The following is a 15,239-nucleotide window of genomic DNA, read 5'->3' as shown; positions in this document are numbered from 1 at the left end:
CCCTTAACCACTTGCCGACCGCCGCACGACTATCTACGTCGGCGGTCAGCCCCTCACAGGCAAAGTGACGTAGGGCTACGTCACTAGCTTGTGAGGGTCTAGGGAGCGAGCGCGCGCCGCCGGAGGCGCGCTCCCACGTGGTCACGGGCCCCCCGCGCGTGTGACCGGCGGACCCGATGTCCGCCGGCCACTCTGCGATCGGCGGGGGAGAGGGAGAAAGTCAGGCGGGTTGTGTAAACAAGCTGCCTGTCATTCTCCCCTCTGTATGAGAGCTGATCATATGGATCTACTATGTAGATCCGTTGATCACTCTGCGTACAGCTGAAGCCACAGCCAATCACAGTTAGAATCACGCCCCTAGGGACACACACAGCCCCTCCCTCTCAAATAAAGTTAACCCCTTCACTACCAGTGTATTTTTACAGTAACAGTGCATATATATAGCACTGATTACTGTAGAAATGTCACTGGTAACCCCAAAAGTGTCAAAAATGTTAGTCAAGGGTCCGATCTGTCCGCCGCAATGTCGCAGTACCGCAAAAAAATCGCAGATCGCCGCCATTACGCGTTAAAAAAAAACAACAAAAATGACAAAAATCTTTCCCTTAGTTAGTAAACGCAATAACTTTTGCGTAAACCAATCAAAATACGCTTTTTGCGATTTTTTTTTTTTTTTTTTTTTTTTTTTTTTTTTTTTTTTTTTACCAAACATAGGTAGCATAAAACAAATTGGCCGAAAATGTTAAAAAATTTTGATTTTTACATTTTTTTGGGGGGGAATTTCATATAAAAAAAAAGGGAAAAATATTGCTATTTTTGCAAAATTGACGCTCTTTTTTTGTTTATAGCGCGTGATCAAAAAATCGCACAGGTGATCAAATACCGCCAAAAGAAAGCTCTGTTTGTGGGAAAAAAAGGACGCCAAATTCGTTTAGGTACAGCGTCGCACGACCGTGCAATTGTCCGTTAAAGTCACGCAGTGCCGAATCGCAAAATACCCCCTGGTCGTTTAGCAGCCAAATCCTCCGGGGCTTAAGTGGTTAATTCAGAGAGTTGATGTCATTACATCACTGCAACTCCAAGCACAGGCCACCACTGGAGATGATCAAGGTGGAAAAAAAGTAGCCTGCATGTGACACTGGAAAAGTGTAAATATAAAAAAAAAAAGAAATATATATATTATAAAAAAGTCACCTAGGGTACATTTGAGTATCTACATTGCTCCAAAGACCCACATAATCTACAGTGTAGAGGTTTTGGTGTACTTCACAACTAACATACAACAAGTTGTGCAATTAAAATGTGCTACAGGTTTATTTGTGCTACAGGTTTATTTTAGCTCCTGATGTTTTCTTTTTCGGTGTCTGTTGAAGAGGACAGTGTCGAGAATGATCAGACGCTCCTCGAGTAACACGCTGAGGGTGGTAGCAGTTAGCAGACATTTGTGTGTGTCACATTTAGTATTCTTTCTTTCTGAGATGGCGTGGAAAGAAAAACCTGTGAAATCCCATGTCTGCAAAAATTCATGGACTCAAAGCTGTGCTGAGAATTTGCATTAAATGGGACCCATTGTTTTCTAAAGAAAATTATTCAAAACAGGTGTAGGGAACAGAGAGGGAGGGGACGGAGTACCAGAAAATCAACATTTCTCTTCTCATTTTTGTCTTTGGCAGGATTTCAGCTGTGTATGGAGGGAGCTGCAGAGTCTCACGGATACCGCCTGGTTAGTTCTTCACAAGGTAGGCCCTGCCACAGGCGTCGGCTTTTGCTTTGGATTTTAAACTGGATTATGGCATTTTTCTATCGTAATTGTCATGGTGCACATGCCAGAAAACCATCCCATGCAGGTCGCTTTAACAGAAGGAATGTGTATTTAAAGGTACAACATAGTACACATGTGAATCTTAACAGGGGTACATCCCGTAAGAACATACCAGTACACAATCGAGAGTATAAGCACCTAGGTAGCAAAGGAAAAAAAAAACTGTCTATCCAATACAATCTGGTAAAAGTTGTCTCCATTAGATCTCCTCTTTAATACTTGAACACATCAGAATAATAATATTTAAGGTAGTACCGTTTGCTCCTCTGCCTCTGTCAGGAGGATGGGATAGGCAGAAGGGCAGCAGAATATCTTTATAGGGTCGGGTCCAAAAAGGGAAAACCAGAAAGGGGGGGGGGCGTCTGAGATAGTTGGGGTTGACAGAATTGAGTAAACACAATGGGTAGGGGAAGGGAAGGTGGTAAAGGGATATAAAACACCTAGGAGACCTAGGGCAATAAAAGGAAGACTATCAGCTATATTATATTGTGAGATGTCTAGCCTGTATTCATAAGGACCATTTTTTGTCGAACTTCTTTGGGCAGTAACGCCCCTTATGGAGGCAGAGTTGCATTTATCAGCGACTTCCACACTGAAATCTAAGGCGCATCGGGCATGTTCTATTTGGACAGAATAACATTCCTGTCATAATATACAGCATAGAAGATAGACCGTTTGGTATGCTTATTAGTAGGTAGGTTGTCAGTAATCCCCAAGAGAAGGACTAATGAATCCACTTCAAGTGTAACTCCGCCAATCACATTAATGTCAGCAACCACCACCTGCCAATAGGTCTGTATGAGCGTACATGCCCATACCATCTGGATAAAATTCCCCACTGACTGCCTGCATTTGGGACGAACGTCTTCTACATTAAGCTAGATCACGGATAGTCCCCATTTAGGTAGTTTAGGTGTTAACATACATGGTATTTGTAAGTTTTAAATTAGATCCAGAGACTTGAAAGGTAAGCTGTCTGGTGAGCTGCTGTCACAGCTGGAGCTTCTATCTAGCACTGGAGCCTGCCGTTGCATTTAGGCAGTGCTAGTTGCATGGCAAGCACATCATTGTGCAAAAAACTGCATTGGTGCTTTCCCTGAAAATATCACAATATCTAGGAGTTAGCAGCCTCTAGTGCTGAATGGAAACCTTGGCTGGAACAGATACTGTACATCTGAAGGACCGTCCTCTTCTTTTTTTTTTTTTTTTTTTTTTCTAGTCCAGTTGTTAACGCTGTACACAAACTTCAATGTTACATTAGTGAATAATATTATGTACCCAATTTTTTGCATTCAGAGTTTGTGACTTAAAGCCAGTCACAATCACATATTTAGGGGATGGGTTGTAGAAGGATTTAAAAGTGCTTTCACATCTGACACTAGTGCTTTAATTCCATCTATACAGTGTTACATTCACCAGACTGACCCCTCCTTATTTAGGCTTTAGGTGCGTTTTTTCTAAGCTGCTTTTTTCCTACAAGAAGCAAAGGCATTCAGAGGAGCTGGGCAAATACCCAATGTGCATGAGGCCTCATGGTTGTCCATAGTCTGCTTCAAACAAAAGATTATAGGATATGTCCAGTGCCATCTCAAGGCTTTTGTATGAATAGTTTTTTAATTACTTCTCTCTCTGTGTCATGGCAAGATAATCTATTGCATGCAGTTTAGCTTGTATAAAGTGTAAGGCTTCAAGATGCTACAAAATTCATGAAAGTCTTTTGTCTTTGGTGGTATAGCAGCACGGCATTGTAGCGAGTCCCCTTCTGTAGAATCTTTTTCTGCTACAGCGAATTATAGACATGCATGCACTCTAGGTCAGTGTTTCTTAACTCCGGTCCTCAGGGCACACTAACAGGCCAGATTTTAAGTATTACCTTGGGGAGATGCAGACTAGAATACTGCAATCACTGAGCAGCAAATGATATCACCTGTCATGTATCAGTTTTCTTGCAAACATGGTCTGTTAGTGTGCCCTGAGGACTGGTGTTGAGAAACACTGCTCTAGGTGATCAGGCCTGTGATTTTCATACCGGAGGGCAAGAGCTTAGATAAGACAGGAGTCCAACCCATCCCCCAAGTGTCTGCATTTCAGCAGCTAGCACTGACAGCTGACAGGCATTGGAAGCACAGCAGCCCCTGCTGCTGCCTGTCCATCCCCACAGAGACAGGAAGTTCCGAGAGTAAGCTAGGAAGTTTAGAGCGATTGGGGACTCTCCTTAGCTCCACCTATCAGGGGGCCTTCTTATTTTGAACTGCCTGTTGTGCAGAGTGGATTTTGGAGGAGAGGAGAACGGAGTTCTGTACTGGGGGTGGGAAGATATGTATGGAGCGGGGGAGAGATTTGCACTGGGGGAGGGGGGTAAGAAATCTGTACTCGGGGAGGGATGTGTACTGTGGGAAGAGCTGTGCAGGGGGGGAGGAGATCTGTACTAGGAGGGATTTTGGCAGTACCCCTGGACCAGTATTCTAGAAAATACAGGCTAGGTAGATACCACATCCATGTTATTGTAATACCATTCTAAATAGATAGACTTTAAAGGTACCACACAGAAAAAAGTATCTCAATAAACCATTAACTTTTATTAATACTCACATGTAATGGTGAGCATCTTACAAATCCAACCCAAATTTGTATGGTCTGTAAATTAACCTGTTTCATTCCTATACACACCACTCATAATATTGTTCAATTTTTTTTAGGATTGCAAATTAAAATGCGGTGTTGCAAAATCTAATTTCCATCAAATATACAGTAGTGCTGAATCCTGCTAAGGGGAAATTATATGCCGCTTCATATAAAGTCAGTACTCAACCTTGTCCCTGTGTCCAATCTGTACCCTGTGGGGGCTGATCTCACCCTGTTCAGAGAGCACTGCTGTTCTCCCCCCAACTCCTACTCCCTCCTTTCTGCTCTCCTTCTATAATTATTCCCCGTTATGCACCACACCATCTGCTGCCATAGCAGGGGCATCTCATTTCCTACATAATTTGAACACCGTCGCTAAATACACTCCACCTAATCCCATTGGTGCATCCATTTGCGGTCCCACCCTTCTTCTCCCATAAAAGGGGATTGATGACCAAGCAGCAACTGGGAGGCTCAACAAATTATCCCCTATAATGGGCATGTAATGCTCACACCCATGGATAGCGCAACCATTCATCACCTGGCAGAACCACTGACCACCTCGGGAAAGATGACAGCAGGCAAGACTTGGCTCATGCTGCAATAATCGTAGCAATTAAAAGGGGCCATTATATAGCTATATGGTGCCCATGCACATCACACAGTCCTGTATGCAAAATAACAATATGAAGATGTACTACAGTTACTTGTTGCTTATTTTTACTAATCTAGGATGAACTACAGTATCTCACAAAAGTGAGTACACTCCTCACATTTTTGTAAATATTTTATTATATCTTTTCGGCTCCATGCACACAGGGCATCATAAAAACGTGCTCCAAAGCTGTTTACTTGACGCCGGGAAACAGCAGCTATAAAAACGTGCTTTCAGTAGCTTTTTCAATTAGCGTTATTGCACGTTTGGCCACAGTAGCTGTTAGCAGCGTTTTTTCTGCCTCCATTCAAAATCAATGGTTCCCTATGGGAGCCTATTGATTTGAATGGAAGTCGCACCGCAGGTCGGATCAGGGTGATCCGACTTGCGGCGCGACTTGCGCTGTGAGAATCTTGAGGGGGAACTCCACGCCAAAATGGGGAAAAAAACGGCGTGGGGTTCCCCCCCAGGTTCCAAACCAGGCCCTTCGGGTCTGGTATGGAATTTGAGGGTAGCCCCCCGCCGAAAAAACGGCGTGGGGTCCCCCCCAAAGTCCATACCAGACCCTTATCCAAGCATGCAGACCGGCATACCAGGGGAGGGGACGAGCGAGCGGCCCCACCCCCCCTGGATCATACCAGGCCACACACCCTCAACATGGGGGGGTGTGGGTGCTTTGGGGCAGGGGGGGCTCTTCACCCCCCACCTCAAAGCACCTTGCCCCCATGTTGATGAGGACAAGGGCCTCATCCCCACAACCCTGGCCGGTGGTTGTGGGGGTCTGCGGGCAGGGGGCTCATCAGAATCTGGAAGCCCCCTTTAACAAGGGGGCCCCCCAGATCCCGGACCCCCTCCCTATGTGAATGGGTATGGGGTACACTGTACCCCTACTCATTCACCACATAAAAGGCAGTGTATGGAAATAACGACAGGAGACGTTTTGGAAAGTGTATTAAAAATCTTCATCCGGCTCTTTTTGTCTTCTCCTCTCTGGTGGTCTTCTGCTGTCCGCTCCTCTCCGGGGGTCTTCTGCTCTTTTGCTGTCCGCCCTTCTGCTGTCCTCTCTTCTTGTCTTCTCCTCTCCGGTCTTCTGCTCTTTTGCTGTCGGCTGTCGGCTCTTCTTCTTCCTCCGGTCCTCCTCCGACGAAGTCTCCGGCGATTATGCCGGTCTCTGGTCTCTGCAGCTTATTATATAGCCATTAGGGGCGTGGCCGCCTGATGACGTCATCGGGAGACCACGCCCCCTTGTGTCACATGTGACGTCCTCATCAACATGGGGGCAAGGTGCTTTGAGGTGGGGGGTGCAGAGCCCCCCCTGCCCCAAAGCACCCACACCCCCCCATGTTGAGGGCGTGTGGCCTGGTATGATCCAGGGGGGGTGGGGCTGCTCGCTCGTCCCCTCCCCTTTCCTGGTATGCCGGGCTGCATGCTTGGATAAGGGTCTGGTATGGATTTTGGGGGGGACCCCACGCCGTTTTTTCGGCGTGGGGCTACCCTCAAATTCCATACCAGACCCGAAGGGCCTGGTTTGGAACCTGGGGGGAACCCCACGCCGTTTTTTTTTTCCCCATTTTGGCGTTCCCCCCTCAAGATTCTCACAGCGCAAGTCGCGCCGCAAGTCGGATCACCCTGATCCGACCTGCGGTGCGACTTCCATTCAAATCAATAGGCTCCCATAGGGAACCATTGATTTTGAATGGAAGAAAAAAAAACGTATAACGTGGCTTAACGCACGTTAAGCCACGTTATTCAGCCTTTAGCAGCGTCAGACGTTTTTACAGCTTGCCGCTGCAGCTCCAGAACGCACAGTTCCTGGGTTTTTTTTGGAGCTGTAAAACGCCTATGCTGCTTGGAGCTCCTAAAAGCTCTGTGTGCATGAGGCCATAGAATAACATGGATGGGCGTTCTGCAGCTGCAAAAAAAAAAACGTCTGACGCTGCTAACAGCAGCTCCAAAAACGTCGAGTGTGCATGAGGCCTTCATGTGACAACACTGAAGAAATTACACTTTGCTACAATGTAAAGTAGTGAGTGTACAGCTTGTATAACAGTGTAAATCTGCTGTGCCCACAAAATAACTCAACACACAGCCATTAATGTCTAAACCGCTGGCAACAAAAGTGAGTACACCCCTAAATGAAAATGTCCAAGTTTGGGCCCAATTATCAATTTATCCTCCCCAGGTGTCATGTGACTCATTAGTATTACAAGGTCTCAGGTGTGAATGGGGAGCATGTGTATTAAATATGGTGTTATCGCTCTCACTCTCTCATACTGGCCACTGGAAGTTCAACATGGTACTTCATTGCAAAGAACTCTGAGAATCTGAAAAAAAGAATTGTTGCTCTACATAAAGATGGCCTAGGCTATAAGAAGATTGCCAAGACCCTGAAACTGAGCTGTAGCACGGTGGCCAAGACCATACAGTGGTTTAACAGGACAGGTTCCACTCAGAACAGGCCTCGCCATGGTCGACCAAAGAAGTTGAGTGCACATGCTCAATGTCATATCCAGAGGTTGTCTTTGGGAAATAAGACGTATGAGTGCTGCCAGCATTGCTGCAGAGGTTGAATGGGTTGAGGGGGTCAGCCTGCTTAGACCATACACTGCATACTGCATCAAATTGGTCTGCATGGCTGTCGTCCCAGAAGGAAGCCTCTTCTAAAGATGATGCACAAGAAAGCCCGCAAACAGTTTGCTAAAGATAAGGAGACTAAGGACATGGATTACTGTAACCAGTAGTGGTCTGATGAGACCAAGATAAACGTATTTGGTTCTGATGGTGTCAAGCGTGTATGGCAGCAACCAGGTGAGGAGTACAAAGACAAGTGTGTCTTGCATACAGTCAACCATGGTGGTGGGAGTGTCATGGTTAGTTGGGCTGCATGAGTGCTGCTGGCACTTGGGAGCTACAGTACATTGAGGGAACCATGAATGCCAACATGTACTGTGACATACTAAAGCAGAGCATGATCCCCCTCCCTTTTGAGACTGGGCCACAGGGCAGTATTCCAACATGATAATGACCCCAAACACACCTCCAAGACTACCACTGCCTTGCAAAAGAAGCTGAGGGTAAAGGTGATGGACTGGCCAAGCATTTCTCCATACCTAAACCCTATCTCTAGCATTTGTGGGGCATCCTCAAATGGAAGGTGGAGGAGCGCAAGGTCTCCAACATCCATCAGCTCTGTGATTTCATGTAGGACTGGAAGAGGACTCTACTGGAAACCTGTGAAGCTCTGGTGAACTCCATGCCCAAGAGGGTTAAGGCAGTGCTGGAAAATAATGGTGGCCACACAAAATCTATTCTTATTCAACCCACTTTAAACAACAACCCCTTTACCCTCAATACACAGAAAGAGATCATTTGCCTAATTCCCTAATTCCTAAATGATTTATTACTTTGCCAGGAGAGATCACCTGTGGAGATCCACTACACATACCTATTTAAATAGTGGGGTGTCTATCAATCTGCAATACCCATGGGGGCATCCTTCTCCACATATTTAGTAATGGCGAATAAACGCTGAGAGATATTCTTTAAGAAATTCTCAAAAGAAATGGTTTGAAACATACCGCTTAACCGCTTAAATCCAGAGTCAGACACCATTGTAAATGCCTGGTTATTAGTGACCATCTCTGTGATTACTCTGTGTAGCGGTTGGGATCTTCCATCCGAATTTAACCACCTGATTTTTTTCTGAAACATATCTGTTATTGTTGCCCGGGATACTGGTATTACACCTGGTGATTCATTGTGGTTTTTCTGTGCTGCATTAGATCATTTAACATAATGAACTCTTAGATGGGCCCAAAGATTTGACGTTTTTTGTTTTTTGCAGTTGCTGATCCCATGCTTACATTGTTTGTGCACGTGTTGCACACTGCTGCTTTTCCTGGAGATGGAGACGAGAAATAGTCCCAGATCACACTTTTACTTTTTCTTTTTCTATCTGCATCCTTCTCTATAGAAATTTGAAAGACACTATTAAAATGTAATATAGGGTTAAAAAAAACTGGCTGTCTGGCACCCTGTTGTGGGTGGGTGGCTGGCTGTCAGGCACCCAATGGTGGGTAGCTGGCTTGCTGGCACCCTGTGGTGGGTGGCAGGCTGGAACACTGTTGTGGCTGGCTGTGTCTGTCTGGCACCCTGTGGTGGGTGGGTGGGTGTCTGGCACAGGGGCTGTGGGTGGCTGGCTGGTACAGTGCCTGTGGCTGTCGGGCACCTTGGGGTGGGTGGCTGGCTGGCACCCTGCGGTGGGTGGCTGGCTGGCACCTTGGGGTGGCTGTCTGGCTGGCACCCTGTGGTGGGTGGCTGGCACCCTGTGGTGGCTTGCTGGCTGTGGCATCTTGTGGTGGGTGGCTGGTTGGCCCCTTGTGGTGGGTGGGTGGCTGGCACAGGGGCTGCGGGTGGCTAGCTGGTATAAGGTCTGTGGGTGGCTGTCTGGCACCTAGTGGTGGCTGGCTGGCTGGCACTCTGTGGTGGGTGGGTGGCTGGTACAGTGCCTGACCTGTGGCTGGCTGGTACAGGGCCTGTGGGTGTGGGTGGCTGGCTGGCACCAGGCTGCTGTGGGTGGGTGACCGGCTGTGTTACACTCCCGACTAGTACTGACTGTAAGGCCCAGTGCGCGGAGGCGCGTGATAATATTGGTAATATCGGCAATCAGCAAGTTCCGGGGCCAATACCTATATATCGGAAAAAAAGAATATCAGCCCTCTGATAATCGGCGCTGCCGATAATCGGTTGATCTCTAACAGGTACTGATTAGATGATTCGCATTTGTACATGCCCTCTCTCCTACATGGGGTCCCCTCTCTTTTCTCCAAGGTAAGTAGCTACTGACCACTTTATTCCTAATGGAATTCGATCATCTTTGTACAACTTCTAGATAGTCCTTCAGATACATATGCAGGACTGTATCGCAAGTAAAGAGTAACATTTTTGGAGGATTGCTTTCACTGGTGAATGCTGCTTATAACATCCTGTTTCTAACAGTTATTTGCTCCGCTAGATGGTCTAGTACTGAAGAGTAAATCCTGCCTTGATCTGGCTTTGACTTTTTTTTACACGATTTCTTCATAAGATTCTTAGTTTATCTCCGCCTGAGCAACCTCTGCCTAGGAGCCTATGCTTCCTTTATGAAAGTTACTTCATCTGAACAATTGCATCTCCCTCTTAGATTATACATGGTGCAGTTTTTGAGTTACGTCCTTTAAAAACCGCACTACAAACGCCTCCAAAAGCGCGTCAAATGCGCCGCAAAAAACTCAGAATTTTACCTGCAGTTTTGAAGCGCACCAGTGTGAAATGGGCCTTAAAATCCAACTATCTATTTGGAATGTTAGTACCTCTAACTAGCCATTTAACTACAATGGCTATTCATGAGGTGACCATTCATATTTATTCACATAGAAAGGCTTTAGACGTAAAAGCCTGAATTCACTGAATACATGGCTTTGTTATTTTGAAGGTTATTGTACACAAATCCTATATTTTTCTAGCTAGCATAAATATTTTTTACAAACCAGAATTTAGTAGAAGAGCTCCCTAAACGTTTTATATTGAACGTTCGTAAACAAATATATATGTAAATTATACTTAAAATGCCATTATTCTTTAGTGTATGTATTTGCCTCTGGAAAGTAATGATAAATAGTAGTGTTGATTTATTAGAGGAATAGAATGTTCAAATAGCATATCAAATGAAGTGAAGTTTTCATTTTGAACACCCAGTGATGTGCAGGGAAAACCAAAGTTTATTTGCTTTCACATTGGACATATGAAGTGAACAAAGCTTCATCTTATTCACTAGGACCAAATCTCCACCATTATTCCTAGCTCTATTTCCAACTCAGGAATCAATCTTCTCCTACTACAACAGTAGGTTTTCTTCTTATACTGGTGCCTTCCCCATAGTGTAGACATCTCATCATTTGACACTCACAGAAACAAAGGAAAACCTTAAACAAGTAAAAGATATTGAATGTACATTACCCTCAGCAGAACAGATAGAATAACAATTCAATTGCAAAAGGCTTTTATTTACAGGGTAAACTACTAAAAACTTCTTAAAGCGGAGTTCCGGGCACAGATGTCATTTTTTAATGAACATACCACCGGGACAGTCAGGGCTAGCACATTCCACAATGGCTAGCCTCTGATCTGTCCCGGGTCGCACTTACCTTTTTAGAAGAAATACTTACTTAAAAAAATTTCTTCCACAGCGTTTCCATCTCTGTTGTGGGCAGCTGAAGCCGGCGCGGTCCTCTTCTGTGTCTTCTTCCGCGTCTTCTTGTCCCAGAATGCGCCGCACCGGCCCCTCTCGTCACTTCCGGCGCGACGCCGCATTCCTCCTCAGCTTCTGGGCATGCCCAGAAGCTGTTGAGCAGGGGAATGCGGCGTCGCCCGGAAATGACGAGCGGGGCCGGTGCCGTCGCATTGATTCCTGGGAGCTGTGACGTTCAGCTCCCAGGAATCATAGCGAGGCAGGAAGTGACGGGGTGAGCCGCGGCTCCGAGGGAGGAAGTACTCTGAGGTGAGTATCTTCGATCTTCAATTGCAAGGTAAGTAAACAAAAAAAAAAAAAAAAAAATAACTACCCAATTCCTTTTCAGGTGAGGCATACCTAGCGGAGGGGCACAAAAAAAAAATCTCGTTTTTGTGCCCGGAACTGCGCTTTAAGCATCTGCACTGAGCACAGGTTGGTGCCAGAGAATTCTAATTGTTCCTTGTCTCCTTACAACTTTTAATGGACTGCATGGAACATAGTGCACATTATGGTATAGTTCACTGGTGGCAACATTTTTGTCTGAAGCCTGGTACACACTATTTAGTCCTTTTTTTTTTTTTTTCAACCCAGCAGGCTAAACAAAAAAAAGGAGGAGCTCTCTGTACTAACTATGCAATGTTCATCGATCTGCCGGCTGAGCCATTGTGTTCTGCCCCCTGCCCGAGGTCAGCGCTCGCAGCGTCTGGCTGCCAGGGCTGATCGGATGCCGATAGGCTGCTGGTTTTCCAGCATGCCCATTTGACAGAAGCCTGACAGGCTGCTGTAGACACTGGATGAATGTAGGCCGGTTTCTGATGAACCGAATGATACCGTCTTATATTTGGCCTGTGTGGACCAGCCTTAAGGTAGCCCCAGAGCTGGTTGCATGATTTGAGTACGCCCTTGGTGTAAAACAAATTAGTCTATCCACCAAGATCAACACTCTCTAGCTCAGTGAAAACACTAAAGATACCTTGACTTGCATCTTTAGACAAAGTTTCCTACATCAAAGCAGAACTGAAAGCAAAAAGGTACGAATTCCAAACAGGTGTGTTTTTATTATTGCATAAGAGACGTCCAGTGTATCTTCTGCAATAAAAACACTTACCTGACTAGTCACAATCCCCTCTAGAATATACATTGAGCTGTGCATGCTCAGGTCAGTTTACATCTAACACACATCCTGTGTGCTGGGATGACTACATCCAAGAGACCTTTTGGACCGTTGTAGAATAGGTGAGTATGTTTGCTTTTAGTGCCTCCCTAAAATAATAGAAGGATAAAAAAAAAAAAAGGAACTGACGCAAACATGTAATGTTTTCTGTTGGTCTTCAAAAGCATGCTCCCTAAATCCAGCCCTTTGTGAGCCAGAAGCCCGTTTCATTGCCGTGCAAACTGATACAACACAGAGTCGCACTTCTGCTTTGTGCAGTTTACAAAGCTTTTGAATCATCAATGTTGTAAAGTAGCTGCCGTTTGTCATCTTGTCTATAGTATGTCAATATGTTCCTCGGGCAAACCTTTAATTACATATTCATAATTTAGTACTGTAATGTAATAGGTCACCTCTTTTATTATGCAATACCATTAGTTTTCCTATGGTGAAATCTGCTGTTACTTAGTTGGTCTTCATTACCAACACTTGACAATTTTTCAAATCCTTGTCTTGTCCAAGAACTGACCTTACTGTCTGAAGGGATTAATAAAACAGACAACCTGAGACAGATCATTTCTTTCTACTATAGAAAAAGATTGGCAAGAGGAGAGGGGGGTTATAGCCTTTATTATTATTTTTATGTGATCTTTATTTTTGCCGTATTACATTTCAGTTGTCTGATTGCCTGATTACAATTAGACACTAGCCATAGGCAGTCTGGCCCTTCCATGGGGCCCACTTGGTCCATTGGACCAAGACAGAACTTTGAGAGGGGCAGCAAATTGATGCCCAAGATTTTTTTCTTCCAGCAGTTTTGTGTGTTATCAGTTTGCGGCTCATTATGGGTGGCATTTCCCAATCTCATACTACCCATAGTGCAAATTGAGAAGTATGAAGAGGCGGAGGGTCTCCGGGGAACGTTCCTTATGTGATTGTGGTGTGCGCAATGACGTCAGACATTCAGACAAACAAATACTGGAGTTTGTGGTTTGGAATTGAACATAATGGTATGTCATATAATTGTGCATGTAGACAAGGTGCTGTTGCATATAAATCGAACTTCCTGATAAATTTAATCTTTTTAATTATCATGATATAAAATAAAATTGTGTGGGCCTTTTGGTGGGCACGATTTGTTTTTTTTTTTTTTGGAGGGGCAGCATTTCATTTTTGGACTCGGGCAGCGAAATGTGGCCAGCCCTAGCCATAGGCATGCAGAGATCTTTGTGAATGACTCATGGGGAACAACCAATGCTTTTTCTTGTAGAGCCATATTCATATGTAACTCGGGGGAAAAAAATAAAGTAGTAACACCTTCAAGTTGAAGATCAGCCCAGATGCATAGATTTTCTAAGAATCTGCAAGCGATAATGAATGCCTTCTGTGGGTGTTATCACCCACTAGGTAGCTGGATAGAGCCTCATCTAAATGCTTTTTCAGAGCAATGGGTTTAAGTGAGTAGTTTTTGGCCTCCCTAAAAGTGTGATTGCTTTAAGCAGCCAAGACACTTTTTTTTTTTAAATTTTATTTATTTTATTTATTTATTTTATTTATTGCTACCGACTGAGCTGTTTTACATCAGGAATGATTTCGACCTTGGCTTTCTTTCTTTAATTTTTGGAGTTTTTCAATTACAAAATAAGATAACATTGCATAATGTAAGCAAAAGTATGACTACATTCCCTGTTATAATCTTTACAGCATGGAGAATGCATGGCTAGATGAGGCTTGTTAATCCTAGGACATACAGGCAGAATGTCGGGCGGCATCGGCCGGTTCAGTAGAAACCACGGACATTCGACCCGTGTAGACTGGAATTGGTTCGACAGAAGCTGGCCATTCTGTTGAAAGGGCATGACTGAAAAAATGATGCTAACCATCTCTCGATTAGCGCTCTCTGCCAATGGCTGAGAGTGCTGACCGGAGGACTCTAGTGGGGGGGGGGGGCATTCCCCCTGTCAGAACACAATAGCACAATAAGGGAGATCACTGTACGAACATCGGATAGTTAGTACAGCGACACCCCTTGAGCTGTTTTTTTTTTCGTTCAGTCCTGCTGGTTTTGGCAAAACAAAAAACTAGAAAGGGGGGGGGGGTAGGGAATCTAAGATGGTGGTGGAGTCATCTGTGAGGCCCCTGTTAGCATACTATGTCTAGGGTCTTTTAGAGCTTCTACAGCAGAAAATATCTATCTTCTACACCTAAAACTTTCCTAAAGCCTTTCCTTTATAAGGACTGGACATGACCTGTAGAATCTCCTTTCCTGGGGATACAATTTCCCTTTAAAAGGGAATTTATTCTATATCTGTGTTCTCTGCCCATTGTAGGCCCTTAAGATGTCCACCTTAATATGCTTATATTATTATACAGGATTTATATAGCGCCATATTATATTATAACCAAACAGGTTGCTAGTGTTCTTACCTTTTAAGGATTTTACTGACAGGCAGTTATTTTCCCTATCTCCAACTGAATCAATGGAAGTGACTTTCTATCTTGTGTTAACTGATTTGTCACACTAGGGGAGATTTACTAAAACTGGAGCACTCAAAATCTGTGCAGGGTAGCCAATCCGCTTCTAACTTCAGGTTGTTCAATCAAACGTTGACATTAAAACCTGGAAGCTGATTGGTTTCTATGCAGAGTTGCACCAGATATTGCACACTCCAGTTTCAGTAAATTTCCCCCTTTGTGTCAGTGAGTTCAATCT

General features: G+C 44.7%; 1 protein-coding gene across 4 annotated transcripts in view; it reads left to right on the top strand.

Annotated features, from left to right (window-relative positions):
• The window catches only part of TANC2 (tetratricopeptide repeat, ankyrin repeat and coiled-coil containing 2), a 773,447-nt gene that overhangs the window by 216,411 nt on the left and 541,797 nt on the right, over positions 1–15,239 (top strand). For all 4 annotated transcript variants that reach the window (XM_082271257.1, XM_082271258.1, XM_082271262.1 and 1 more), the window contains exon 2: positions 1,674–1,739. The gene's annotated coding sequence lies outside the window, so the exon portion shown is untranslated. The remainder of the gene's footprint in view (positions 1–1,673; positions 1,740–15,239) is intronic.

The sequence above is a fragment of the Pelophylax lessonae genome (genome assembly GCF_965119305.1).
Source record: "Pelophylax lessonae genome assembly, chromosome: 11".
Taxonomy (NCBI): Eukaryota; Metazoa; Chordata; class Amphibia; order Anura; family Ranidae; genus Pelophylax; species Pelophylax lessonae.
The sequence above is the reverse complement of the archived record's forward strand: the minus strand, read 5'-3'. Positions and strand labels throughout refer to the sequence as shown.